The sequence below is a fragment of the Henckelia pumila genome, chromosome 1 (assembly GCF_033568475.1).
Source record: "Henckelia pumila isolate YLH828 chromosome 1, ASM3356847v2, whole genome shotgun sequence".
Classification (NCBI taxonomy): Eukaryota; Viridiplantae; Streptophyta; class Magnoliopsida; order Lamiales; family Gesneriaceae; genus Henckelia; species Henckelia pumila.
Genome location: NC_133120.1, coordinates 115,581,828 through 115,596,053, shown reverse-complemented (window position 1 = coordinate 115,596,053; position 14,226 = coordinate 115,581,828). Strand labels below are relative to the sequence as shown.

Below are 14,226 nucleotides of genomic sequence, written 5' to 3'. Positions count from 1 at the left end.
GTACTTATTCTTCACTGTGACCCTGTTGAGCTCTTGATAATCGATGCACAATCTCATACTGTCATCCTTCTTCTTCACAAATAACACCGGAGATCCCCATGGAGAAAAGCTAGGACGAACAAAGCCTTTCTCTAATAAATCTTGAATCTGCTCCTTCAACTCTTTCATCTCAGTAGGAGCAAGTCGATACGGTGCCTTAGAAATAGGCACAGTGTCGGGCATTAACTCAATACTAAACTCCACTTCTCTCGCTGGTGGAATTCCTGCAACGTCCTTTGGAAAGACATCTGAAAAGTCACAAACCACCTCTATATCTGACAATGATCTGCTAGGTAGTTCTGATGAAGTGACTACACTGGCGAGAAACCCCTGGCAACCACGTCTCAATAACTTCCTCGCACGTGTATAAGAAATCACATGCGAGATCCCACTGCTCGGAGATGCATAGAAAACAAATTGGTCGCCCTCCTCCGGTTTCACTGCCACTGTTCTTTGCCGAAAATCAATCACTACTCCGTTGACTGACAACCAATCCATACCCAAAATCAGATCGAATCCCGTCAACGGTAAGACCACTAAATCTGCACTAGTAGTGCGCCCCTATAAATCCATCTCCAAGACTCTGCAGGTACTAGTGGTAGAAAGAACCTGTCCAGACGGCATGGTTACATCATACCCTATTTCAGCAACCTCGGGTTTAATGTCTATCCGTCTGATAAACTCCAGGGAGATAAACGAATGCGTAACTCCCGAATCTAGCAACGCACACGTGGAATTTCCTTCTACAAGAATTCTCCCTGCACGCAGAAAATATTTCCATGTAGCTGCACCAAAATCTTAATTTACCCAATTTCACACCTAAGGACTACTCGTCTCCGAGGCATATTGCATCACCCCATGTTTCTTTACGTAAATTGCAATGCATAACTAAGTGTTTTAACATTAATGCTAACTTAAATTCTTAAAAGTAAATCATGCTGTAAACACTTAAAACTTACAGATCGGTAGCGTGGATTTCTGAGCTCGCATAGCAGTAATGACCCCTCCAAGGATCGTGCTCTGATACCAACTGAAACGACTCTAACTCTCTAAATAATAAATAAATAAATAAGTATGCGGAAATTTTTTTTTTTTTTTACTTACTAAATAAAAATATGTACATACATGTCCATACATATATGCACAGAATAAATAGATTTAAAAATAAATAAATTAAATAAAAATGCAACCTTTAATAAATTAAATATCTGAGTCAAACATTTAATAAAATACTGTCATAAGCAAAATAAATAAAGTTTGCATGCACTGAAAATTGTTAAATCAAATAAGTAATACTTTCAACCACTGAAAATAAATAAAAGTATAACATGCTGAAATATTCAAAAACATGCGTAATGACTCAGTGCTACAACTTAAATTGTAATTTACCCAAGTGTAGGTTGTCTGCAAGTAATATACTCGTGAGTACGAGATCGATCCACGGAGAGGATGTTGTAAGTTTAATTTTAGCAATAATATATTATAGATGAAAATATTATTATAAAACTTCAAATACACAAATTATAAAATTGTCAAGGTTTCAAAGGTTTATTGTTGGTTTATTTAAGATTGCTAAATAAAAATAAATAAAAGAAACTAAAATAAAAATAAACATAAAAGAACAATAAAATATTTAAACAAGTATATCATATAATATAGTTCCCACTATATTAATATCAACCGATATTTAATACATGGTACCCATAATATATATATAAATGCATAAATATAAATTGACATAAAAGTAAATGTTAGATCAAATCACAATATTTTATTTAGAACAACCGGCAGAGCCACGCTATCGTTTAAATAAAATATATGACTTTATGTTAGATGCGATAAAGTAAATGTTAGTTGCGGAAAAGTAAAAGTTAGATGCGAGAAAGTAAATGTTAGTTGCGGAAAAGTAAATGTTAGTTGCGATAAAGTAAATGTTAGATGCGAGAAAGTAAATGTTAGTTCAAATCACAATATATTATTTAGAACAACCGACAGTGTCACGCTATCGTCTAAATAATATATATGACTTTATTATAAATAGATACATATATTTATAGTATATAATTATTGTAGTAATTATTGTATCATATTTGACAACAAATCAAGGTAACCACATTCAAGGTACCAAGCATTTGATGTAAATAGATAACAACAAATCATCCAAAATTATACCTACAAATAAAGATCAATTAGTAAAAATAAAAATAGAAAAGAAAAGAATATACAAAATATAGACAATCTTACTTGACCAACAATGAAACCTTTTCACCTTGACATAAAAAGATTTAGCTTTCCATGAACATAAAACTCAAGAATAAAGAAAAAAGAAATTTCATACTTGAACTTGAGAAACTTGCACACTCAAACTTTTATTCTCACACACACAATATTTATTTTACAAATGAAGAATTCTCTACACTCTTGCACACTACAAAGCTTATACAACACATCTATTTATAGGCCAAATGAGAGCAAGAGTCCAAAGCTCATTAAATGTGAAATAGTAAAGTTGGTGGGTGCTTGTCTCCTTAAATGTCAATACCATGACCCAACTTTAATTGGCATGTTTGATGCCTTAGACCACCGATTCAGCCTTTCCTTTCAACATAGAACACGTAGGATATTTTGTGTAGATGTGTTTGGATAACTCATTCACCCCTTTTGGATAAAATATGAAATACTTATGATATTTTTACTCCAAGCTGGTCATAGTAAAAGTAAATCTATCTCCATTTTGATGTTTGATTATTTTGATCATCTTAATGAAGTTTTTGGAATTTCTTGTCTTCTACAAAGTTGAAGATGCCTCTTTTGTGATTCTACAGGTTTTGAGATTACTCCATTATGACCTCTGTAGCTTGAGTAATTTTATTTTTACCAAACCTGCGCAAACCATAAAATACAACATTTTAGTAAAATATTTAAATATAAACACATAACACTAAAATAATACAACTTCATAATTTTAATTAAACTTAAATTTTAAAACACACTTTTTAACATATAAATAATTACAAATTTTAAGTTTCATCACACCCCCAAACCGGCTAATTACTAGTCCCTTAGTAATAAAATATCATAAAATATCATAAAATCACAAGTTAGATTTTTATTCCTTAATATATATATTCAAATTTGCAAACTTTGAAATTTTAAAAACACACTTGTGAGGAGATCATATGTTTATTTATAAATCTCATTATCAACCAATATATTAATATGTAATTGGATGAGCTATACATATATATTTCACACAATATCAAAATATTAAATATATATAATTTTTTTTTTTACATAAATATTTTCTAAAAACTTTGAGAATAATATAATTAAAAGGATAATAGAAATCATTTTCATAACATGTATATCATCAGAAATATTAATGTAAAAGTCTCAACTCCATATTATCTCGGGTTAAAGTATTTCATATATAGCTGTTTTTCACTCATGGAGTTGGAAGAAAATTATACACTCTTTGAAAATGGCTAGTAAAGCAGACAATCAAATAGCCTAATATTGAAAATAAGATAGGATGATTTACAAAGAATAAACCCATTTTTTTTTTTTTTTTTGCTTGGCTGCAAAATTGTTTTTACATAATCAAATACCTCCAATAAACTTTAAAAATGTAACATTTTTTTTTCAAAGTTTATTTATTTTTTTATTTTTTATGAGGTAAATCTATTACATTAATAATTATAGTAGAAATATTAATACTCTACATCTTTACAATCAAACTTCAAACAACTTTGCAGCTAATTTTCATTTTTATTTTTTTTATTATTTTTTTATTTTTCAAAATGGGTTTAATCTAGTAATCAACAATTTCTTAATAATCAATAAAAGCTTATAAGTTGTTTTCTCAATTCTTACCCCTCACTCACAAAATTTATGTGAGTAACTATTGCACTTTTACAAATTAATTCCCTCAATTATACATGTTATTATTTATTCAATCAATATCACTTTAATTATATACTCATAAAAGTTTTAGAAAATATGTATTTGAAAACACACAATTATATATTATTTATAACTTATATCCCATCAATTATATATTTTCTATTAAATTGATAAAAAAAGAAGAATAAATAAACATCTATACAAAAAGACTTCATTTTCTTAGTAGTTTGCAATTTAAATATATATGGAATATTAAAATCTAATCTATTGTGATAAGATGATAAATAAAAACTAATGCGTGTCAGGAGTTTTTGAATCCTTACTCTGCCATTGAAAAAGAAAAATAAATATTATTATAGAAATATATTTTTTTTAAATTTTAAATTATTATTATTTTTTTTTAGAGATAAACCCTCCCCCAAACTTGAATATGACATTGTTTTTAATTTTTTTTTTTTTTAAAAAAAAAAGAGTACATGATGAAAGAGATATCACCTAAAATTATTGAAGATGAGGAACAAACACAAACCATTTCATGACATGTTGAATCAATGATCCAGTTTTCTTTTCTTACTGGTTGGTTGAGACCAATTGATCTTTGTTATAGCTGAATCAGGTTGATGAACAAAAGCTTGGAGATCATCAATTAATTGGTCTTCATTCGAAGCAGAGATGAGCATCCTTCGTGAATTTTCTGAAATAAAATTTTGTTCCACGGCTACATCGAGAAAAGTCAACAAACCATCATAATAGTTATTGATATTCAACAAGCCAACAGGTTTATTATGGATATTAAGTTGTGCCCAAGAAACAACATGAAAAATTTCTTCTAAAGTACCAAAACCACCAGGTAAGGCAATAAAAGCATCAGAATTTTCTATCATTTTAGTTATTCTCTCGTACATTGATGAAACTTTCAACTCTTCCCCAACCGTAACACCTGTAATATTTCCTTCAGCTAAAGCTATAGAAATAATACCCAAAACCTGACTACCTCCAAGATGAGCTGTTGTTGAAATAGAGCTCATTAACCCAATATTGTCTCCTCCGTAAACCAAGTGAATTTTTCTCTCTGCTAACTTTTTTCCAAGATTAATTGTTGCATCAACAAATATTTCATTCTTTCCAATATTAGAACCACAAAAGACACAAATATTTTTCAATTTTTGTGAAGAAGATCTTGTCATGTTTTTTTCTTTTCTTTTAAAAAATATAGAGAGAGTTGAGTGATTTTATAAGAAAGACAAGGAATAGACAAAAATAGGAATACAGATGTGAACAAAATGATAAAAATAGTAAAAAAAAAAATAATATATAATAATAACATGCATGCGTATAAACAGTGATGTGATTGTGGCTCACAGTGTTCCTTCAATATTTATGAGTTGAGGGTTGGCTTACCATCCAATTTTCTTATAAATTGGCAAATAGTGTCTTTTTTAGTCAGATTCCCAAGACCATCACCATGACCTTGCGCTTGGAATAGTTTCTATAAACGGAGAAGTTGACCTTGTACATCTCCACTAGAATGCGTCTCAAGAGTCAATGAGATATCATCCAATGACTCTTTACTCAACCCATTCTTAATGAAATCAATTTTATCTTCTCTATTTGTGGAAACATATCCCAAAGATCTGCATTGTCTATTACAAGTCCATCTGGCACAATTATGCCAAACATCTAACCTTTTAGCCCTTCTTTTCTTCGCATAGGTACTTTTTCCTAGTCCAGACATATTTCGAACAAGTAAGAATTTTGGAACTTCACCACCTAATCGAACCTTGGCTTCAATTATAAGACGAATATCCTCCGGGATTCTTTTTTGCATAAGCATTCTCAATCTTTCACATCTGTCTTCATAAATCATTCTCAGAACTTTTTTAGAAACAGATGGAAAATATTTACCAAGTTTTTTGATAGCTTCATCCATAATATATATTTATATATATATATATTCAATTATTTTGGAAAATTGAAATAAAACCGACTGAAAGTAGTCACGGAATACCGTTATCCGCCACTTAATCGGGAAGTGAACTCAATTCTACAAAAATAAAATAAAAATATAAGTAACAATTAAGTTGGATCATATAAAGGCATAAACTCTTCATTAAGAACTTCATTTTCTATAAACAGTTTAAGTCTTTGTCCATTAAATTTAAATACATTATTATTTTTAGGATTTTCAACATCAACAGCACCATGAGGATAGACAAATTTAACAATAAATGGTCCAGACCATCGCGATCTAAGTTTTCCTGGAAACAAATGCAAGCGAGAATTATAAAGTAAAACTTTTTGTCCGATTTCAAAAGATTTTCTCATAATATTTTTATCATGAAATGCTTTTGTTTTATCTTTATAAATCTTTGCATTTTCATATGCATCATTTCTTAATTCTTCTAGTTCATTTAATTGCAATTTTCTTGATTTAGATGCATCATCTAAATTAGTATTAAACGCTTTAATTGCCCAATAAGCTTTATGTTCAATTTCAACAGGTAAATGACAATGCTTTCCAAAAACTAATCTATATGGTGACATCCCCAATGATGTTTTAAATGCAGTTCTATATGCCCATAATGCATCACTTAATCTTAAAGACCAATCTTTTCGATTTGGATTGACTGTTTTTTCCAAAATTTGTTTTATTTCTTTATTTGCAAGTTCAACCTGACCATTCGTTTGAGGGTGATATGGAGTAGAAACTTTATGTGTAATACCATATTTTCTTAACAACGAAGAAAATGATTTATTTATAAAATGACTTCCCCCATCACTTATTATAGCTCTAGGTATTCCAAATCGACTAAAAATATTTTCTTTCAAAAATTTTATCACAATTTTATGATCATTAGTTCTACATGCAATTGCTTCAATCCATTTTGAAACATAATCGACAGCTACTAAAATATAGGTGAATCCAAAAGATAATGAAAATGGACCCATAAAATCTATTCCCCAACTGTCAAATATTTCAATAATCATGATTGGATTTAAAGGCATCATGTTTCGTTTTGAAATTGAACCCATTTTCTGACAATTTTCACAAGATTTGCAAAATGAATGTGTATCTTTGAATAAAGAAGGCCAATAAAATCCACATTGAAAGATTTTTGCAGCTGTTTTCTTTGACGAAAAATGACTTCCACATGCCTCAGAATGACAAAATTTAATGACACTACTTACCTCATTGTCGGGTATGCATCGTCGAAAAATTTGATCAGGACAATACTTAAACAAATAAGGATCATCCCAATAAAATTTTTTGACCTCTTTCAAGAATTTATTTTTATCTTGTGAACTCCAATGAGAAGGCATTTTATTTATCACAAGAAAATTTACAATATTAGCAAACCAAGGCATAGTAGTAGCATAAAATAGTTGATCATCCGGAAAATTTTCATTTATTGGTATTTCATTTTGAGATGATTCAGAAATTATTCTTGATAAATGATCGGCTACTACATTTTCTTTTCCTTTTTTATCTTTTATTACAAGATCAAATTCTTGTAACAACAAAATCCATCTTATTAATCTCGGCTTAACATCTTGTTTATTTGATAAATATTTTATGGCAGAATGATCAGTGTAAACAATAGTAGTAGAACCAATTAAATAGGATCGAAATTTATCTAATGCAAACACTACAGAAAGTAATTCTTTTTCAGTTGTTGAATAATTGATTTGAGCACTATTTAAGGTTCTACTTGCATAATAGATCACATAAGGTTTACCTTCTTTTCTTTGTCCTAACACGGCTTCTACAGCATAATCACTTGCATCACACATTAATTCAAATGGTAAAGACCAATCAGGAGGTTGTAAAATAGGTGATGTAGTTAAAAGATTAATTATTTTTTTAAAAGCAGTTTCACATTCTTGAGTCCATTCAAATTGTGCATCTTTTGTTAAAAGATTTGAAATTGGTTTCGATATTATGCTAAAATTTTTTATAAATCTTCTATAAAATCCCGCATGACCCAAAAATGATCGAATTTCTTTGATCGTGTTTGGTGATGGTAGATTAGCAATAACATCAACCTTAGCTTTATCAACTTCAATTCCTTTTTCAGATATGACATGCCCTAACACAATTCCGGATTTAACCATGTAGTGACATTTTTCCCAATTTAAAACAAGATTTTTTTCTTCACATCTTTTTAAAACTTCTTCCAAATTTTTAAGACAGTTTTCAAATGAGTTTCCAAAAATAGTTATATCATCCATAAAAACTTCCACAAATTCTTCAATCATGTCACTAAAAATACTTAGCATGCATCTTTGAAAAGTAGTCGGGGCATTACATAAACCAAATGGCATTCTTTTAAAAGCAAAAGTTCCGAACGGACAAGTGAAAGTAGTTTTTTCTTGATCTTCTAATGATATTGGTATTTGATAATACCCCGAATACCCATCAAGAAAACAATAATAAGGATTACCTGCCACTTTCTCTAAAATTTGATCTAAAAATGGTAACGAAAAGTGATCTTTTCTATTTGCATCATTTAATTTTCTATAATCAATGCACATACGCCAACTAGATGGAATCCTAGCTTGTAATAATTCTCCCTTTTCATTTTTTATAACAGTGATGCCTGATTTTTTTGGTAGTACTTGTGTTGGACTTACCCATTTACTATCCGAGATTGGATAAATAATTCCGGCATCTAATAGTTTTAAAACTTCATTTTTAACAACTTCTTTCATGTGTGGATTTAATCTTCTTTGTGGTTGTTGATATGTTTTAGCATTTTCTTCCAAGTGAATTCTATGTGTGCAGATTAAAGGATTTATACCTTTTATATCTTGCAAAGTCCATCCAATTGCATTTTTGTGTTTTTTAAGTAGTGTTATTACATCTTCTTCTTGTTTTGGTAAGAGGGTAGAAGATATTACAATAGGATATGTTTGATTTTCACCAAGAAAAGCATATTTTAGTTCTATTGGCAAGGGTTTTAATTCAAGTTTTGGATGATCATTTTCTTTTACTTCTTCAAGTTCATTAATTTCTTCAAATAACTTTGATTTAAAAACATTTTTTGAATCAAAACTTTCCACTAAACAAACTTCAGATTGTTGATTTAAGTTTTTTTGGTGTATATTTTTTTCCACAATTGTTTCTATTGCATTATCATCTTCATATTCATTAATACTTGGTTGTTTACATAAATTGAACACATTAAGTTCTAAAGTCATATTTCCAAAAGACAATTTCATTATTCCAATTCGACAATTAATTAAAGCATTTGAAGTTGCTAGAAATGGACGTCCCAATATTAGTGGAATTTCGTTATGTACTTCTATTGGTTGTGTATCCAAGACAATAAAATTCACAGGATATATGAATTTATCGACTTGAACTAACACATCTTCTACGATACCTCTAGGTATTTTGATTGACCTATCGGCTAGTAAAAGAGTAACAGATGTAGGTTTTAAATCTCCCAACTTAAGCTTTTCATAAACTGAATAAGGAATTAAATTCACACTTGCTCCCAAATCTAACAAAGCTTTTTTAATTTTATTTTTTCCAATAATACATGAAATTGTTGGACAACCGGGATCTTTATATTTCAAGGTAGAATTATTTTGAATAATAGAACTTACTTGCTCCGTTAAGAATGCTTTCTTCTTTACCTGCAATTGTCTTTTTACAGTACATAAATCTTTTAAAAACTTTGCATAAGAAGGCACTTGTTTAATAGCATCTAATAATGGAATATTTATTTTTACTTGTTTAAAAACTTCATAAATATCAGAATTATTTTTTTGTTTTTTATTATTAACTAATGCATGAGGGAAAGGAACATGTTTATTTGACTCACATATTATTTCAGATAATTTATCATCAACTTTCTTAATCTTAGGACTCAAAGTATCATCTTTCTCGAAAGTATCAAGATTTTCATCCTTACTCTTTGAGTTTGACTGATCTTTGTTTTCATCACTATATGGATCATTAACTATTTTACCACTTCTAAGAGTAATAACAGATTTTACTTGATCAAATTTTTCTTGATTTTGATTTTTAGGATTAGGTTGTGGTTGAGATGGAAATTTTCCTTTTTCATGAATATTAAGTGCAGATGCAAATTTTGCAAGAGTTTCTTTCAAATCATTCATAGATTGAATGTTTTGAATATTGATAGACTCTTGCTTTTGAATGTATGCATGAATTTCATCTTCAAAATTTTTTTTTGAGGTGGGATATAAGGAGCATAACCTTGATGATTTTGGTTATTTTGAAAAGGTTGTTGTGAAGGTTGTGCATTATTATCGTTCCTCCAACTAAAATTGGGATGATTTCTCCAACCAGGATTGTATGTTTGTGAAAAAAGATCTAATGTTGGTTTTTTAAAATTGTTAACATAATTGGCTTGTTCATGGAGACATTCTTTAAATGAAGTAAAAGTAGGATAATTTTTTGTAAGATGATCATGTGTGTCACATATATGACAAACAATTTCTTGAACACTTTTTAATGATCACTCTTTTTCATTTCTAATGACTCGATTTTTCTTGCTAAAGATGCAAGTTTAGCTTGAACATCTACATCATCTTTAAGATGATAAATACCACCCCCATTTGTTGAATTATTGGTTTTACTTGGTGGTTCAATTGAGCCTATATTATCTCAATTTTGAGCATTTTCTGCTAATGACTCCAAATATTCCATAGCTTCATTTGGGTTTTTATCTTCAAAAGTTCCATTACACATGAATTCTATCATTTGCCTATCTTTAGGTATTAAACCTTCATAAAAGTGAGAAACTATTCTCCATATTTCAAAACCATGATGTGGGCATGTATTAAGTAACTCTTTATATCTATCCCAACATTGATAAAATGTTTCCCCTTGTTTTTGAGAAAAAGTTGTAATTTGTCTTTTAAAAGAGTTTGTTCTATGGGAAGGAAAAAAATTTTTTAGAAATTGTTGTTGCATTTCTTCCCATGATCTTATTGAACTTGATCTTAAATTTTGCAACCATGTTTTAGCTTTATCTTTTAAGGAAAAAGGGAAAAGCTTTAATCGAATAGTATCCATGCTACAATTTTGATCATTATAAGTGTTGCAAACCTCTTCAAATTCTCTTAAATGCAAATATGGATTTTCAGAATCTAAGCCATGAAAATTTGGTAAAAGTTGAATGACTTGTGGCTTAAAATTAAAATTAGATGCATCAGGAGGAAAAACTAAACAAGATGGTGTACTAGTTCTTATTGGATTCATATGGTGCCTAAGTGTTCTTGGTTGTTCATGTTCTTGATGATGATTATTATTATTATCATCTTGATTATTAGAATTATCGTCCATGTTTAAAATATTTTCAGTTACTCGAACAAGTCTACCACTTTATTTACGACTCCAAACAATCATACAATTGAAAACAACATACTATTTACATAATAACAATTAAACTTAATTTATACCTCCCCGGCAACGGCGCCAAAAACTTGCTACAACTTAAATTATAATTCACCCAAGTGTAGGTTGTCTGCAAGTAATATACTCGTGAGTACGAGATCGATCCACGGAGAGGATGTTGTAAGTTTAATTTTAGCAATAATATATTATAGATGAAAATATTATTATAAAACTTCAAATACACAAATTATAAAATTGTCAAGATTTCAAAGGTTCATTGTTGGTTTATTTAAGATTGCTAAATAAAAATAAATAAAAGAAACTAAAATAAAAATAAACATAAAAGAACAATGAAATATTTAAACAAGTATATCATATAATATAGTTCCCACTATATTAATATCAACCGTTATTTAATACATGGTACCCATAATATATATATAAATGCATAAATATAAATTGACATAAAAGTAAATGTTAGATCAAATCACAATATTTTATTTAGAACAACCGGCAGAGCCACGATATCGTCTAAATAAAATATATGACTTTATGTTAGATGCGATAAAGTAAATGTTAGTTGCGGAAAAGTAAATGTTAGATGCGAGAAAGTAAATGTTAGTTGCGGAAAAGTAAATGTTAGTTGCGATAAAGTAAAAGTTAGATGCGAGAAAGTAAATGTTAGTTCAAATCACAATATATTATTTAGAACAACCGACAGTGTCACGCTATCGTCTAAATAATATATATGACTTTATTATAAATACATACATATATTTATAGTATATAATTATTGTAGTAATTATTGTATCATATTTGACAACAAATCAAGGTAACCACATTCAAGGTACCAAGCATTTGATGTAAATAGATAACAACAAATCATCCAAAATTATACCTACAAATAAAGATCAATTAGTAAAAATAAAAATAGAAAAGAAAAGAATATACAAAATATAGACAATCTTACTTGACCAACAATGAAACCTTTTCACCTTGACATAAAAAGATTTAGCTTTCCATGAACATAAAACTCAAGAATAAATAAAAAAGAAATTTCATACTTGAACTTGAGAAACTTGCACACTCAAACTTTTATTCTCACACACACAATATTTATTTTACAAATGAAGAATTCTCTACACTCTTGCACACTACAAAGCTTATACAACACATCTATTTATAGGCCAAATGAGAGCAAGAGTCCAAAGCTCATTAAATGTGAAATAGTAAAGTTGGTGGGTGCTTGTCTCCTTAAATGTCAATACCATGACCCAACTTTAATTGGCATGTTTGATGTCTTATACCACCGATTCAGCCTTTCCTTTCAACATAGAACACGTAGGATATTTTGTGTAGATGTGTTTGGACAACTCATTCACCCCTTTTGGATAAAATATGAAATACTTATGATATTTTTACTCCAAGCTGGTCATAGTAAAAGTAAATCTATCTCCATTTTGATGTTTGATTATTTTGATCATCTTAATAAAGTTTTTGGAATTTCTTGTCTTCTACAAAGTTGAAGATGCCTCTTTTTTGATTCTACAGGTTTTGAGATTACTCCATTATGACCTCTGTAGCTTGAGTAATTTTATTTTTATCAAACCTGCGCAAACCATAAAATACAACATTTTAGTAAAATATTTAAATATAAACACATAACACTAAAATAATACAACTTCATAATTTTAATTAAACTTAAATTTTAAAACACACTTTTTAACATATAAATAATTACAAATTTTAAGTTTCATCACTCAGACAACTATCACGGTCACGGGGTCACTGCATGTCCGCTCATATGTCCTCGCCGCCGGTGGGTACCACATCCTCCTCTACATACTCACCTGCACCATACCCGTGTAGTGAGCCTAGAGGCCCAACATGCTAACATAACAAGGGTTTAAAAATAATTTAAATCACTTTAATACTAATACATAGCATATACATGAATGAACATGCTTAAAAATATCATGACATAACATAACTTAAATTAAACTTAAATATCATAATCATACATAATACATAAACATTGTTGAGCAAATTATTTTCTAACATCGCATGGTTGTATCCATAGTGTAACCTTAAATCATACATTAAATACTGATCCGTGTGAAAACCAACGTACGTGGCGGTGACGAATCACCTCTTAAATTGGCAGTAAACTGCCCTTCAATAGTTCACATGTGGGGACGAATCCCCCTTAAATTGTCACACTACTTCAACTTCCAACATAAAATATTTTCTTTTGTTCAATTTTAAACATTAAATCATGCATAAAAATTATTTCATGAATGCATGGACTTAAATAAAATGTGTGTCCTTCATATATATTTAATTTAATTTCATACTAACATATAAATATTAAAAATAACTTCCATGCATAAAAATAATTAAATATATATTCAGGACACATGCAATTTTTCATTGGTTGTCCTGAATTGCTGGCCCTAACACTCAAGCCCATTTTCTTAAATTCTGGCCCATTAACATTGAGACTGGCCCATTAACATACTTAAACCCAATAACACCTTTCTAAGCCCAATAAATCAATTAAAGCCCATTAGCACATACTTGGCCCAATAACAACTTAATCTGGCTCAATGAGCCTAAAAGCCCAAAGACTGGCCCAATAATTTTCGTGGACTCCAAAGCCCATAAAAATTATTGGACTAACTTAAAATAATTATTCAAGCCCATTAAAAAACTTAAATGTATCCCATTAATTTAATTAATATAATTAGCCCAATTAAAACACTTTAACTTAATAATTAACTTAAAAATAAAATACCCGAGCCCGAATAACTTAACCCGGACCCACTAGACTTGACCCATGACTTACTGAAACCGACCCGGACCTATGACCCGACCCGGAAAGCACCTAGAACCCTAAAACCCGAAACTCTATCTCC

General features: G+C 29.5%; 1 non-coding gene across 1 annotated transcript; it reads left to right on the top strand.

Moving 5' to 3' along the window:
• Positions 1–10,733: 10,733 nt before the first annotated feature.
• LOC140876859 (small nucleolar RNA R71) lies at positions 10,734–10,844 on the top strand. Its single transcript, XR_012149091.1, has one exon. It is a non-coding gene; the product is annotated as a small nucleolar RNA R71 (small nucleolar RNA).
• The last annotated feature ends 3,382 nt before the right edge of the window (positions 10,845–14,226 follow it).